Source organism: Hypanus sabinus, chromosome 6 (assembly GCF_030144855.1).
Source record: "Hypanus sabinus isolate sHypSab1 chromosome 6, sHypSab1.hap1, whole genome shotgun sequence".
NCBI lineage: Eukaryota > Metazoa > Chordata > Chondrichthyes > Myliobatiformes > Dasyatidae > Hypanus > Hypanus sabinus.
Window position 1 is genome coordinate 94,107,959 of NC_082711.1, and position 16,236 is coordinate 94,124,194.

The 16,236-nt window shown below is 40.4% G+C and overlaps 1 long non-coding RNA gene across 2 annotated transcripts in view; it reads right to left on the reverse strand.

The window, feature by feature from the left end:
• The window catches only part of LOC132395032 (uncharacterized), a 72,232-nt gene extending 58,855 nt beyond the window's left edge, over positions 1–13,377 (reverse strand). For both annotated transcript variants that reach the window (XR_009512498.1, XR_009512497.1), the window contains exon 1: positions 13,333–13,377. This is a non-coding gene — a long non-coding RNA (uncharacterized LOC132395032). The remainder of the gene's footprint in view (positions 1–13,332) is intronic.
• Between the last annotated feature and the right edge of the window lie 2,859 nt (positions 13,378–16,236).

A 16,236-nucleotide genomic window follows, 5' to 3' on the forward strand; every position in this document is an offset into this window, starting at 1 on the left:
AGTCATAATAAGACTAATGCTAAACATAGCATTATTTAACAAATTCTTCCCTTCAATTCCTTATCAACTCCCAGAATGCCCTCCCAGCAGTCCCATTTCCTCTCTCCTTACCTCCCTGCAATTTATTCTCTTTCACACATGCCTGTCAAGTGCCCTTTGATACCTTTTGCAATTACTGCACACCAAGGAGGTGTGAGGTTTCAGCCCAGGAATAACAAACCTGACTGGTAAAACTAAATTGTTACGTAAGCAGTAATGAAGAATCTCTCCACATCTGAGTGCAATGGTATTCCTGAGCATCCAGCTGGGACTTATTGTATATGACTGGTAGTAGTGAAATCCGAGAGGAAACGACTGACATGAGGAAGGAAGCCCTGAACATCACCACAGATGGAGGACCCTCATTGCTGACATAAACACCAGTGGTATAACAGGCAGTAAGTTAGGAGTAATTTACTGTGGCCAATTAACCTACTCTCACTCCTTTGGTATAAGGATGGGAACCAAAGGAGCCAGAATATATCCCATGCAGTCATACAGGGAATGTGAAAACTCTTTGTGTCAGAATTCAACCCAGGTTCTTGGAGCCGTTAGGCACAAACTAACGAACAGAACTAATCTATGTAGCAATGTGTAGTTGGTGCTACAAGTCCAAATGTTCTGCTCTACCCTTTTACTTGTGGCATTTCTAAGGATAAGGTCTGCATGAATACACTGTCCGTAATAAAGTTGACTGAAGTAATGCAAGCATAAAACAATGTTTCCTTTCCTGTATCTTCATCTTATTTGTTAAGCAAGTCAGCTTATTGATTTATATCGGCTTTGTCTCAGGAAAATTTGCTCCATCTGCTTTAGGAGATGCTGAAGTCTATGGTTTTAATCACCGAGGATATTCATATTATACAATCCATATATGTAGGTATGATGCAGCTTGAATCAACCATCAATAAAAGCAAGACGTGAGTTGATACAGTTGACATCAACGAATCCTGGAAGATGTTATAATCTGGAAAGGGTCAGCTAGAAAGATGGTGTCAGATGGATTTCAGTTTCTTAAATGGAAAGAGTGATGAGACAATCAATATCTATTATAGCTTCTGAAATGTGGGAAGATATTAAAGAAGTTTTTTTTAAAATAATAAATCCACTGCATTTTAGATTAAACTATTATGTTTGATTGAGACACTGAAACACTAAATAACTCAGACAAGGCAAATACCTTACTGTCACTGACCGTCTCACTTACGTTATTCATGAGCGTGCTCTGACCTGATTTCTGATGCAATTGTCAGACTCTGCAGCAGAAAAACAAATTGAAAGTAAATAATAACAGCACCTGCATGGGTTTGAATAGTTACGCATCTGTCTGTGATGTTAGATAAATACAGTGTTACCTCATTATAACTAGAATAACCGCGTAGAACCTAAATCCTAAATTTTACGCCTGGCAGCATTTCAATAAAAGTTAATATCATTAGTTAAACAATTTTTCGGATGCCCCCAAATCACTACTTTTTAAAATATACATAGTAATTAGCAGTCTTGTAGGTTATTTGAATTCTTTAAATCATCGGTTACCATTAACATCATAGTGACACTCTGTTTCATTGTAAGTAGAACATCTTGCCAGGAAAATGTGTCATCAGAAAGTAAACTCCAACATTACTGGCAATGTTACTCCATCGGAAAACGATGCTCAAGTTGATGGCACTCAAGAGAGCAACTCCATGACAAGCTTAACGTTACATCTTGTCAAAAGTGCTGCTCCCCTGGGCACCGTCAAGAAGTAATCTTCAGATTAAGAGCACAGTTCAGCAGAGGACAGCTTCAAATTTGTGTCAGTCAGGTGATGTTTATAACCTGCACAGATCGCACATCTAACTCTGAATATTGAAACTCTTCTGAAATGAAGAAACATCACAGCTCCAGTTTTATAACAGCAGAATTTGAAACCAAAGAAATGTTGGTAGTCGGTTGCCATTAGCACTAGTAAAATCAATAAGCATTTCCTTATAATATGGCTACTGAATAGATTGTGAGAAACTGTCATGAAATTCAATCTATCTTTTCATTCCGCCAGAACAATTATTGTTTGTCTTGAATGCAGGATCAAACTTACTTACAGATTGCTAACGCTAGCTAGGAGAAACAATACTTAACATTTCAGATGAATGCAATGTGATCTCAAAACTGATTCAGAGTACTTTTGTCTTAATTTTTGCACCAGTAATTTTGAAGCACAGATACCCATCAAAATCATTTATTTTTGGGAGCCCTGGAGCACACAGAACTATGCATGCACAATGGACTTGAGTAATTTTGTAGCAGCTAGAAGGATCTGTTGTCATTTGTAAACAAAAATTAAAGCTGCTAGAACTTGCAGTTAATCACCGATCAAATTGTTGTTGGTTGTGGTAATTTTCACCTTCACTCCACAGGCATTACAGACAGAATGAATCACCCAGGGGTTGTAGAATTTACCGCATCTTCATAGGGGGTCAATTTTCATGCACATATATTATTGGATCATAAAGTTCTGGAAACAAGCCTACTCCTGGAACATTGCTATCGCACCAGGAACTTAATGAACTCTGTAATATTTCAGTCATATGCCATGCTTGATATTCAATCCATTCCTTTCTACATTCCCTATGCCAATACATAGCTGCACCTTGTTAAATTGGGCATGAATCCAATGCCTGTTTTCTGTCATAGTAATAAGCCCAGTTCATCTTATGACTTATTTTGCAAACAGCAGGTAAGCTTTTGCATATAAAGGGTAAGATTTTCTCTGGTAGATGATAACAGAAATATGTTCTGGTACTATTGTACCTGCACTCTATTGTTTATTGCCACTAGATCAGAAAGTCAAATCCTGTTCCAACTGTTCAATGTGTAACATTGATTGACATTCCAATACCTTCTACAGGTTTGATGTGTGTCAAACTTAGATCCTATCAGTTTAGGTGGATCCAAAAAATCCAATGACAGTGCTCAAAGACCAAGGGAGGAGATGACCTGGCCAATATTTTCCCTCAATCAACAGTACTGAAATTATTATTCATCACGCCATGTTGAATTTGGCTGTCGTGTTTCTTTATCCTTGGAAAACAATTTGTTACTTGGAAAGCATGTAGCATGTCATAATGAAGCAGGTCATAACTGGATGGACAATCTGTTCCACCAGATGAGCACTCAAGGAGGAAATTGAAGTGTAACATTTATCAGCTGTGAATAAAACATTTCCATTTTCAGTGGAGTTCTTTATTCCAATTAAATTTCTAGTTTGGGATGTCCATAAGTCTATAAGACCATAAGATATAGGAGCAGAAGTAGACCATTCAGCCCATTGAGTCTGTTCCGCCATTCAATCATGGGCTGATCCAATTCTTCCAGTCATCCCTCTCCGCTGCCTTCTCTACTTCTGGTACCAACATCAAAATAAATCTTCAGAAGGACCTACCCATATATGTTGACCTTCTTTCTGACTTTTTCTTTCTTCCCTCATTAATTTGTCTATACAGCTGAGGTGAAAAAGAAATTGCTAAATTTCTGCAATTTGTTGGAAATGTTGAAATTCCTTTTAGTGCTCCTTTTCTGGGCAGGATGTATTTCTTTGAGAGAGTAAAAGTAGTGTTCATTAACATACCCAACTATACAGATTTCAAAACATTATTATAGGCTGCACCTCAAGTCACTGATTTAGAGTCCACAGGTCAATTTGAACCATGAATGGACAAAATGCTAAGAATTTTAGCATTGGGGTCTGGCACCCAATCTTGCATTCAGAACATTGCTGGACTTCCTACCTAATTATTCAGAAATCCTTCATAAACACACAAAACAGGTGATCCCTTGTATATGTTTCTGACTTAGATATTAATGATTTAAAGTCTTGGCTGTTTTTACAAACTAAATATTTTAGAATACTGTGATAAGGTCTTTATTCTTTGAAGCATAGAAGGTTGGGGTGGACTTGATTGAGGTATTTAAAATTATGAGGTGGATAGATAGAGTTGATGTTGATAGGCTTTTTCCATTGAGAGTAGGGGAGACTCAAACAAGAGGACATGAGTTGAAAGTTAAGGGGCAAAAGTTTAGGGGTAACACGAGGGGAACTTCTTTACTCAGAGAGTGGTAGCTGTGTGGAACAAGCTTCCAGTAGAAGTGGTAGAGGCAGGTTCGATGTTGTCATTTAAAAAAAAAATTGGATAAGTATATGGACAGGAAAAGAATGGAGGGTTATTGCAGGTCAGTGGGTCTAGGTGAGTGTAAGCGTTTGGCATGGACTAGAAGGGCCGAGATGGCCTGTTTATGTGCTGTAATTGTTATATAAAGCTGGGAAGGGCACATATGCTCCAAAATCTATATTATTCAGTCATCTACAATTTTGCCTCTCATTTCATTCCATCTTCTCCAACCTTTTACATAAGTTAATTTTGTTCAATTTGGATGAAACGAAAATTGAAGGAGCAGCAATTATCTATAAACATTAAAGAGGCCACAGGCTGAATTCTGTACCTGTCACATTGTAGCATCCTTTGAAATACCAGAAAGGATTTTGCAACAGGCAAGCTGTTCTGGTGCCCTTCTATCAGCTTCCCTCCGGCATCTCCAACTTCTGGGATCTTCCAAAACTGCCCACAACTTACTAGCCCTAACCCCTACATCTTTGGAATGTGAGAGGAAACCAGAACACCCAAAGGAAATCCATTCGATCATGGGGTGAACATATAGACTCCTTACAGACAGTGGTGGGAATTGAACACCGGTTGGTGATTGCTGGAAAGTGAATGTGCTAACCACTACACTACCATGCTGCCTCAGTATCCTAATAATTCCAGTGGGACTTCTGGACACTGCGTTCTGACCTATTCCTCCAGCATACTGACCTAATGTTACATTTTTATGGCACAATTAGGAGATTCAGCGCTCCCGAATATCCCACTGGTTCCAGCACTTGAATAGATCACTACCAAATCAAGCATACCACATGAAACATGCTATTTATCCATAATTAAATATCATTTTCCTGTGTCTTTGTGAAATTCCATCATTTCCCTCCAATTCGCCTACTGATGGAACCTGTCTACTGATGATGGCATAGCCACAGCACTACATACTGTCCTCACTCACTTGAAGAAGAGGGATGCATGTGTTAGAATGCTGTTCCTGGACTACAATTCAGCACTCATCACCATAATTCCCTCCAGACCCAACAGGAATCTGAGAGCTTGGCCTGTACCCCACCTTGTGCAGCTGGATCCTAGACTTCCTACTGGATTGCCAGCAGGTGGTAAGGAGCTGCTCCCTCACCTCTAGCCCTCTGGCCCTCAACACAGGTGACCGCAGGGTTGTGTTCTGAGTCCTCTTCTCTAGCCCCTTTACACCCATGACTGTACTGCCACACACAGCTCCAATCTGCTGATCAAATTCAGAGGTGACATGACTTTGATCAGCCTTATTTCTAGCGGTAATGAGACAGCCTACAGAGGAGAGGGTGACACCCTGACAGAGTGGTGCCAGGATAACAACCTCTCCCTCAATGTCCAGAAAACAAAACAGCTGATTATGGATTACAGGAGGAATGGAGACAGGCTTGGCCCAATCAATGTTAATGGGTCCGCAGTTGAGAAGGTAAGTAGTTTCAAGTTCCACCGACAATTTCACCTGGACTGTTCACACCAGCTTTGTGGCAAAAAAGCACAACAGTGTCTCTTCCACTCAGGCAACTGAGGAAGTTTGGCATGTGCTCCCAAATCCTCAAAACCTTCGACAGGGGCACCATTGAGAGCGTCCTGACAGGCTGTTTCAAGGCCTGGTATGGGAACTGCACCAACCTTGATCACTGGGCACTGCAGAGAATGGCATGGACAGCCCAGCGTATCTGTGGATGTGAACTTCCCTCCATTGAGGCATTTATAGTAGCAGGTGTAGAAAGAAGGCCTAGAAGATCATCGGGGACATCAGTCACCTCAACCATAAACTGTTTCAGCTGCTTCCATCTGACAAATGGTACTGCAACATTAAAGCCAGGTACAGTAAGCTATGGGACAGCTTCTTTCTACAAGCCATTAGACCTTTAAATTCACATCTCTGTACATTGCAACTGGATCATAACACAAAGAGTTTTACTCCTTCACGTTGTGGGATGGATGTAAGATTTAAATAAATTCAAATTCAAATTCCAGTTACCATTCTGCTTAAATGGCAAAGTAACAGTTAACATTTGGAAGGCAAATACCAAGGAAGTTGTCTCACTCAAAATGAACAGGCACAGTGGACAACATGTGGGAGTAGAGGAAACAAGAAAAGCACAGTAAAGCATGAGGTTCTTTGAGTTACTGTTATTGTTCCTTTAAGTGCTTGCAAAGCATGTCATGCAGATGAATACGTTTTCATAAGTCTCAAAATCCTGAGCTTCAGACCTTCCGGGAGATCAACCTTTAAGTGCAGATGCGCCCAATGATGGTTGAAGTCAAGCTAAAGAAGGAAGTAGGACAGGTTGATGAAGATTGATAGGTGCTACATTTTGGGAACGGAGTGGAAAGCACTCTGAGCAAGGCAAAGAGCACTTAGGCAGACATTTCCCATGACTATGATTCAGGCAGCCAAAGGCAGGGCCATCTAGGTACGCAGACTACAGAACTAACAAATGATAAAGATCAGGAGCAGATGACAATGAGGAGATGGGTTGGTGTGCAGCTAGCATAGGAGGACACCCTCTTCTAGAAAACAAATAATATAAAAAGGCAGCATGCCAAATACAAATTTTCCCAGCAACAAGCTTAAAGAACATGTTTTGAATGTATCACCTGCCCAATGCATTAAGATTCCTCTTCGTCGTTCGTACAATAACACAAAAACATATTTAAACATTTATTCTCAGAAGTATAATCATAACAAACAAATACCAGAAGACTAAAGTCAAGAGCAAAGTTTCTGACAAAGAAATGACAGTAGTTAGAATATAGTTGTAAATCAAGTCCCTGAAAATGGGAACTGATACCAAAAGTGCCACTTGTTAAATCCCTTGTGCAGTAAAGAAATACTTTATAGCACAATTTACTACTGCAAGCAATATTGCGATATAAGTAAATTATCCTATTAGCCCTTCGATTATGATTGACCGTGGAGCTCAGGAAGACCTTTGATACACAAATTTCCATTAAAAATTGGTTGCAAAATCAATGCAAAAATGTAATACTTTCTCTGGAAAGGACATCAGCCCATTTGAATAATCTTATGAAAAGGAAAGAACTGATCAATTGAAAGTAAGTAAGGTGAATTAATATGCAAAAGAATATAATAGAAAAAGGAATATGCCTACAGCCTGAGGGAGAACTGATGGGTTCATCCAGTTCTTTTGATTTCCACTGTCTCATCTAATAAGTTAGATTATGAGCTCTTCAAATGCAGCCACTGCATGACATTTCTGTTCTGGAGAGGGATCATCGACACAATATATTAACTCACTTTCTTGATCTGCCACTGTTTTCTGACCTTCTGAGAAATTAGTAGTTTTAGATTTTATTCTTGTGTGTTTTATCCTTTATGTGTGCTGAAGGAAAGAAAAAGAGTAGTAAAGCTTCACCATATAGATCTTGGAGCTATGCTGTTGTGACCTTAAGGAGACTTGGATGGCTCAGGGGCAGGAATGATCACTTAGAGTGCCAGGATTTAGATGTTTCAGAAAGCACAGGGAGGGAGGCAGAAGAGGTGGGATGTGGCACTGCTGATCAGAGGTGGTGTCACAGCTGTAGAAAAGGAGGAAGTCATGGAGGGATTATCTATTGAGTCTCTGTGGGTGGAAGTTAGGAACAGAAAGGGGTCAATAACACTACAGTACTTTATAGACCACCCAATAATAACAGGGGCATCGAGGAGCAGGTAGGGAGACAGGTTCTGGAAAGGTGTAATAATAACAGTGCTGTTGTGGTGGGAAACTTTAATTTCCCAAATATTGATTGGTATCTCCCTGAAGCAAGGGGTTTAGATGGTGTAGAGTTTGTTAGGTATGTTCAGGAAGGTGTCTTGACACAATATGTAGATAAACCTACAAGAGGAGAGGCTGTACTTGATCTGGTACTGAGAAATGAACCTGGTCAAGTGTCAGGTCTTTCAGCGAGAGAGCATTTTGGAGATAGTGATCACAAATCTATCTCCTTTACCACCGCATTGGAGAGGGATAGGGACAGACAAGTTAGAAAAGTGTTTAATTGGATTAAAGGGAAATATGACACTATCAGGCAGGAACTTGGAAGCATAAATTGGCAACAGAAGTTCTCAGGGAAATGTACGACAGAAATGAGGCAAATGTTCAGGGAATATTTGCATGGAGTTGTGCATATTTTTGTTTGAATGAGACAGGGGAAGGATGGTAGGGTATAGGAAATGTGATATACAAAGGCTGTTGAAAATCTAGTCAAGAAGAAAAGAAAAGCTTATGCAAGGTTCAAAAAACTAGGTAATGATAGAGATCTTGAAAATTATAAGGGTAGCAGGAAGGAGCCTAAGAATGAAATTAGGAGAGCCAGAAGTAGCCATGAAAAGGCCTTGGCAGACAGAATTAAGTAAAACCCCAAGGCATTCTACAAGTATGTGAAGAGCAAGAGGATAAGACGTGAGAGAATAAGACCAATCAAGTGTGACAGTGGAAAAGTATGTATGGAACTGGAGGTACTTAATGAATTCTTTGCTTCAGTATTCATTATAGAAAAGGATCTTGTAAAATGTAGGGATGACTTACAGTGGACTGAAAAAATTGAGCATATAGATATTAAGAAAGAGGATGTGCTGGAGCTTTCGGAAAGCATCAAGTTGGATAAGTCACCGGGACTGGATGAGATGTACCCCAGGCTACTGTGGGACATGAGGGAAGAGATTGCTGAGCATCTGGTGATGATCTTTGCATCATCAATGGGGACAGAAGAGGTTCTGAAGGATTGTGGATGTTGTTTCCTTATTCAAGAAAGGGAGTAGAGATAGCTCAGAAAATTATAGACCAGTGAGTCTTACTTCAGTGGTTGGCGAGTTGATGGAAAAGATTCTGAGAGGCAGGATTTATGAACATTTGGAGAGACATCATATGATTAGGAATAGTCAGCATGGATTTGTCAAAGGCAGATCGTGCCTCATAAGTCTGATTGAATTTTTTGAGGATGTGACTAAACACAATGACCAGGGTGGAGTAGTAGATGTAGTATATATGGATTTCAGCAAGGCATTTGTTAAGGTTCATCATGCAAGGCTTATTGAGAAAGTATGGAGGCATGAGATCCAAGGGGACATTGATTTGTGGATCCAGAATTGGCTTGCCCATAGAATGCAAAGACTGATTGTAGATGGAACATATTCTTCATGGAGGTTGGTGACCAGTGTGTGCCTCAAGGATCTGTTCTGGGACCCTTACTCTTCATGATTTTTTATAAATGACCTGAATGGGAAAGTGGAGGGGTGAGTTAGTAAATTTGCTGATGACACAAAGGTTAATGTGTTATGGATGGTGTGGAGGCCTGTCAGAGGTTACAGTAGAACATCGAGAGGATGCAAAACTGCTCTGAGAAGTGGCAGAAGGAGTTCAGCCTAGGTAACTGTGAGGTGGTTAATTTTGGTAGGTCAAATATGATGGCAGAATGTAGTATTAATGGCAAGACTCTTGGCAATTTGGAGGATCAGAGGGATCTTGGGATCCGAGTCCATCAGATGCTCAAAACAGGTTGACTCTGTGGTTAAGAAGACGTATGGTGTATTGGCCTTCAATGATCGTGGAATTGAATTTAGGAGCTGAGTGGTAATGTTGCAGCTACATAGAACCCTGGTCACACCCCACTTGGAGTACTGTGCTCATTTCTGTTCGCCTCACTACAGGAAGGATGTGGAAGCCATAGAAAGGGTGCAAAGGAGACTTACAAGGATGTTGCCTGGATTGGGGAGCATGCCTCATGAGAATAGATTGAGAGAACTCGGCTTTTTCTCTTTGGAGTGACGGAGGATGAGAGGTGACCTGATAGAGCTGTATAAGATGATGAGAGGCATTGATAGTGTCGATTCTCAGAGGCTTTTTCCCAGGGATGAAATGGCACAGTTTTAAGGTGCTTGGAAGTCAATACAGAGGAGATGACAGGGGTAAGTTTTTTATGCAGAGAGTGGTGAGTGCATGGAATAGGCTGTCGGCAATGGTAATGGAGGTGGATACGATAAGGTCTTTTAAGAGACTTCTGGACAAGTACATGTAGCTTAGAAAAATAGAGGTCTATGGACAACCCGAGGTAATTCCTATAGTGAGGACATGTTCAGCACAGCTTTGTGGGCCGAAGGGCCTGTATTGTGCTGTAGGTTTTCTATGTTTCTAAATCACTCGGATGGTAAGTTTGTCACAAGTGTGAAGTTTAAGCAGACTAGGTCTGTCTCGAGTTTAGAATGAACAGTGAACTCATTGAAAAATATGAAATTCTTATATGGGTTGACATAGTATTTTCTGCTTATGCTTCCCCTGTATAGAAGTATGAGTCACTGTGTCAAAATAAAGGATTGACCAGGACAGATATAATGAAGTTCTTCACCTTGAGCATGATGTTTCTGTGGGATTCCTTACTGAAGAGGACGGAGTGTAAAGTCATGGAATCAAGAAGCATGGAAACAAAGAATTTGGCCCGCTAGATCCACAGCGGCTACTAAACATCCTTTTACACTTACCCTACATTCTTCTCTCTACATTCTCACTGGCTCCCTCCACACGCTACCACACACCCACACACTTGAGGCAATTAACCTAGCAAGTAGTAGATCTTTGGGATGTGGGAGGAGACTGAATCTTCTGGTGGAAGCCCATGCAGTCAGTAGGAAACATGTCAACAGGCAACATCATTGAATAGGAATTGAGCCCAGGCCTTTGGAGTTGGAGGGTGACAGCCCCATACCACTAAACTCCCAATATATTGAAAACAGAAGTAGATAGAATTTCAGATTTTAGGGGAGTCAAGGGAAAATGGTTAGTTTAATAAAATAGTGCTGAATTAAAAGATTGACCATGATCTTATTGAATGAGAAAGCAGGTAAAAGAGTGAATGGCCACCTCCTGCTTCCATTTCTTATGCTTTTACATCATTTAGTTGACATACTGTCTTGCAATATAGTGTTCGGCTGAATTGTTGAAAGTCTGAGGATTGAGTATGATGTATGTGTCGAGGAGTAAGAAGAGGAATTACATTGAAAGATGTTTTTCTGTTGATAGAATAGTACGACCTGAATTCTAGTTGAAAGTTGTACAAGTTCACTGTCGTGATCATATATGATAATAATGAGGATATGGAAGCTCTTACCTCATGCGCTAGGAAAGAGGAATAGTATAAACAAAAAACAGATTCAAAGGATCTATTGATAACCTGGACTGAGATGGGAGGAAACTTGTATGATATTGGTTGATAGATTCTTGATAGGTCATGGCATAAAGGGATGCAGGGAGAAGGCTGGAGTTTGTGGCTGGGAAGGAAATGGAACAGCCATGATGAAATAGCAGAGCAGACTTGATGGGCCAAATGACCTAATTCTGCTCCTATATTTTATGGTCTTAAATATTAACATCTGAATACATTGATTGTGTCATTTTACTCATTTCAAAGCTTTAAAATATACTGTATAATCAGAGAACAGAAACAGAGAAATAGAAATTTAAGGTAGGAGTAGGCTCATTGATCATTCAATGCGATTATAGCTATCCATCCACTTGGTTGCCCCACGTCTATCTTCATGTTTAATGTACCTACCTCTTTCCTGAATGTACTTATTGACTTAGCCTTCCCTCTCTGCCATTGGAGAGAATTGCACAGTTTCATCATTTGCTTGATGAAGAAGTTTAATCCAATTTTAGTTCTAAATGGCATTCACTGTACTCTGAAGAGGTTACCCCATGGTCTTGGACTCTTTATCCACCTAGAACATACTCCTTATGTGCAGGCTGTCTCATGTTGTTATAACTTCCTAAGTTCTATAAATTTCCTTCTTATTCTTCTAAACTCCAATGAATATAGGACAAACTGTCTCAATCTTTCCTTGGAAATTACTCCTGCAGTCACAGGAAACCTTTTACGAAACTTCTCCAGGCTAAGAACTTCCTTCCCCAGATAAAGAAATGTAAAGTCCTGTAGGTCCTGAAGGCCCTGTACATATTCAAAAAGACTTGCTTGTTACGTACAAACAAGAGAAAATCAGCAGGTGCTGGAAATCTGAGCAACACTTGCAAAATGATGGAGAAACTCAAGCGGTCAAGCAGCATCTTGAGTACAGTCAATGTTTTGGGCTGAATAATAGGATGTGGAGAGCCAGTAGCTCTAAATACAAACATATTAAATGATCTGCCCTGAACCAAACATATAGATGCAATCAGAAAGAAAGTGTATGAGTGTGTTTCCTCTCTTTGGAGATTATGCAGGTTCTGCTTGTCACCAAACACTCTAACTTTGGCATAGGCAATGTTGAAAGTAGCTGGACCAGTTGCATCATGGTCTGCCACAGCCATTCCAATGCGCAGGAATGTAAGAAACTGCGGAGTAGTGGACTCTGCCCAATACATCACAGGCACATCCTTCCCTACCATCGGTCATATCTACAGGAGGCACTGCCTCGAGAAGACAATCTCTCTTACCAAAGATCCCATCCATCTGAGCAATGCCATCCTTCTGCATTTACCGTCAGCCAGGATGCATAAAGACTTGAAGTCCCACACTGTCAGGATCAAAAGCAATTACTTCTATTCCACTATTCAGTTCCTAAACCAAACTACAAAACTGTAATAGCTTTAGTTCAGAAATACCAAGACCACTTTGCACTAAAACGGACTTCGTTTTTGTTTTGTTCTGATTATGATTTCATCTTTCCCAATCTATCACCATTGAGGTAACAACCTAACTTTCCATTTTTGGAGTCAAAGTGGATAACCTCACATTTATCCAAGTCATAGTGTACTTGGCATGCATTTGTTTGCTCACCGCATTTACTTAAATCATGCTGAAACTTTTTTTGTACCCTCTTTGCAGCTCACAACCCCTCTCTGCTTTATGAGAACTATACTCCTGCATAAGACTGCAGACAATGTGCATTGGGCTTTGATCTTTACACTATTCATCATTGCAGGTATGCAATAAAATATAGTTGCTTCAAAAACATTTTGTTTTGGTTCTGTTAATTTCCTCCTTTCTTTCCCTGTCCTCTACCTTTATGCAAATATGTATTAAACAGAATGCATACTTCCTCCTATGATATCTCCAGACTCAAATCAATCTCCAGACCTTCAGCTCCTAAGGAAAATGTAAAATGAAAACCTGAACTTACTTAAGCCCATCTTGTAACACGTAGTCTTCAAAAGGGAAAGTCCTGTTGATTACAGACACCTGATGCAAAACAAAAACAACAAAAATGCAGGAAATAATCAGCAGGTGGCAGTATCCATCGGGAAAGAAGTAAACAGCAATCCAAGTTGATGACTGAGTTCTGCTGCAAGTGTTTCACTGAAATGTCACTTCATTTCCTTCAGAATAGGTGCTGTATCCACTCATGGGAACACAGCAGTTTTATTCAACCCAACCTGATGATAACTCCCTAAATATCATTCGGATGAACTTGCACCCCTCTAATTGCAATGCAAATAGTTCTATAACACAGATTGGTTATAATACCACTAATAGATTAGGGACAATTACTTGCATTGTGCGGCCACAAGAGAACAGCAGATGCTGAAAATCTAGAGCCGGAGGAACTCCATGTGTCAGACAGGACTCCTGATGAAGAATCTCGGCCCAAAACATTCGTTGTTTATTCCTCTCATAGATGCTACCTGATTTGCGGAGTACTTCTAGCATGCTCAAGATTTCCAGCATTTGCAGAATCTCTTATGTTGAGGAAATCTACAGCCTGTTCTGCAATAATGTGACTTAGCATAATACAAGTGTTCTTAGGAATATAACTACAACATTATAGCAGTACTACCCATATATTATCTCCAAGATACAGTGCCAAAAACTAAAGGCAACAATCCAGATTGATCTGTCAAAACTCTGTATAGAATGAATATATAATTCACTTCCTATCATATTCTTCCTAAATCATATTCTTCTTCCATAACTCCTAGGTTTCAGTATTTCAAAAAGTACTCCAGTCACCTTTTGGGGATTCATTTAAAAGCCGCACTTTCAAACACTGAATATCAGCTTCTGTGCTTTTTCTCATTTAATGTGTGTAAATGAGGGATTGTGCTCAATTTAGCTTGCTGTCTCCACTTACTTCTAACAAGTTTCCCACAGCATATTTTACATTATGTAGCTCTGTGGGACAAAATGAACCAGAGACCAGATTACCTGTGCATTTTAGATTGGTCTGAGACCACTGACAAGGTGTGAGGAGGTGGATCCTGAGGCTGCTCTCTGTTGATGGCCTACAGAAACTATATTGTCAAACATAAAACCATTTTTTAAAAGGTAGCGAAGGAATAAAAAATTATTCAAAACAGCTCAAAATGCTGAAAGATTCATAAAAGCATTGGGATTAATTAAAAATAAAGCACATCATGAAACGAATTACCTTTGCAATGAAGTTTAAGTGAATGAGGTCACACTACATATTCACATGAAATTTTTCTGGCCATTTAGCCCAGGATGTTTGTGAGTAACCTGTAGATTCCAGTGTGAGAGATCAGGTGCATTCCTGCCTGGTCTCTGACATCCATATTGCAATGTGAAGATGCGGATGAATGGAGTAATCTGACCCACATTTCATGGACTTCTGGCTTGTCTGAGAAATCACAAGCTGAAGATCAATATGATCTGGCCAATTTGGTTTTGCCAGAAGCTTCAGTGGGTGAGGTTTACAGATCACATATGTCTTGGGCAGCATCTTCACCCCACTTCCCACAGCAAAGGTGAGGGATATTGATGGAAATTATACTGCACAGTAAACTAAAGAAAACAATCATAATTTCTAACCAGATAATGCTGGAGGCTTAGAAGGCTGAGAGTTGAAAAAAAAGAACTGCATGACATGCCAGAAAGCTAGCATTGTTCCAAAATGAACTCATTAACTCTTGAGGTACTTAGCCACACAAAATGATAGAAGGCATAGGATGGACATGCGGAAAATTACCTTTATAGTAGAAGTGTTTAACATTAGAGTGCTTGGAGAGGAATTAAGGTCAAGGATTGGAGATTTAAAGGGGATCAAAGAATTTGTTTTTAACCAATAGGATGGTTAGAATCTGGAAACAATATTGATGGGATGCTGGAGCAGATACTACAACAACATTTAAGAAATAACAAGGCAGGCACTTGAACTTAGAGACAGGCTGTGAGCCCATGATCAACTCCATTTTTCACGCACAGTTCACTGTTCAACCACTCGTTCACTGCTGCCAGAGAAAGGTCTCTGCATGTGATGGTTTCTCTCTCCCTCTCGCTCACTGCTCCTGAAGGAAGGCTCCTGCATTCAGATGCTCTCTCTCTCTCTCTCTCCCCCCACCTTGATGCTGTCGGAGGATCAAGTCAAGTCAAGTCACTTTTATTGTCATTTCGACCATAAGTGCAGGTACAGTACACAGTAAAAATGAGACAATGTTTTCAGGACCATGGTTTACATGACACAGTACAAAACTAGACTGAACTACATAAAAAAAACCACACAGAGAAAGCTACACTAGACTGCAGACCTACACTGGACTGCATAAAGTGCACAAATCAGTGCAAGCATTACAATAAATAACAGTAGGGCAAGGTGTCAGTCCAGGCTTCGGGATTGAGGAGTCTGATAGCTTGGGGGAAGAAACTGTTACATAGTCTGGTTGTGAGAGCCCGAATGTTTCAGAGCCTTTTCCCAGATGGCAGGAGGGAGAAGAGATTGTACGAGGGGTGCATGGGGTCCTTCATAATGCTGTTTCTTTTGCGGATGCAGCGTGTAGTGTAAATGTCTGTGACGGCGGGAAGAGAGACCCTGATGATCTTCTCAGCTGACCTCACTATCTGCTGCAGGGTCTTGCGATTAGAGATGGTGCAATTTCCGAACCAGGCAGTGATGCAGCTGCTCAGGATGCTCTCAATACAACCCCTGTAGAATGTGATGAGGATGAGGGGTGGGAGATAGTCTTTCCTCAGCCTTTGCAGAAAGTAGAGATGCTGCTGGGCTTTCTTTGCTACGGAGCTGATGTTGAGGGACCAGGTGAGATTCTCCACCAGGTGGACACTAAGAAATTTG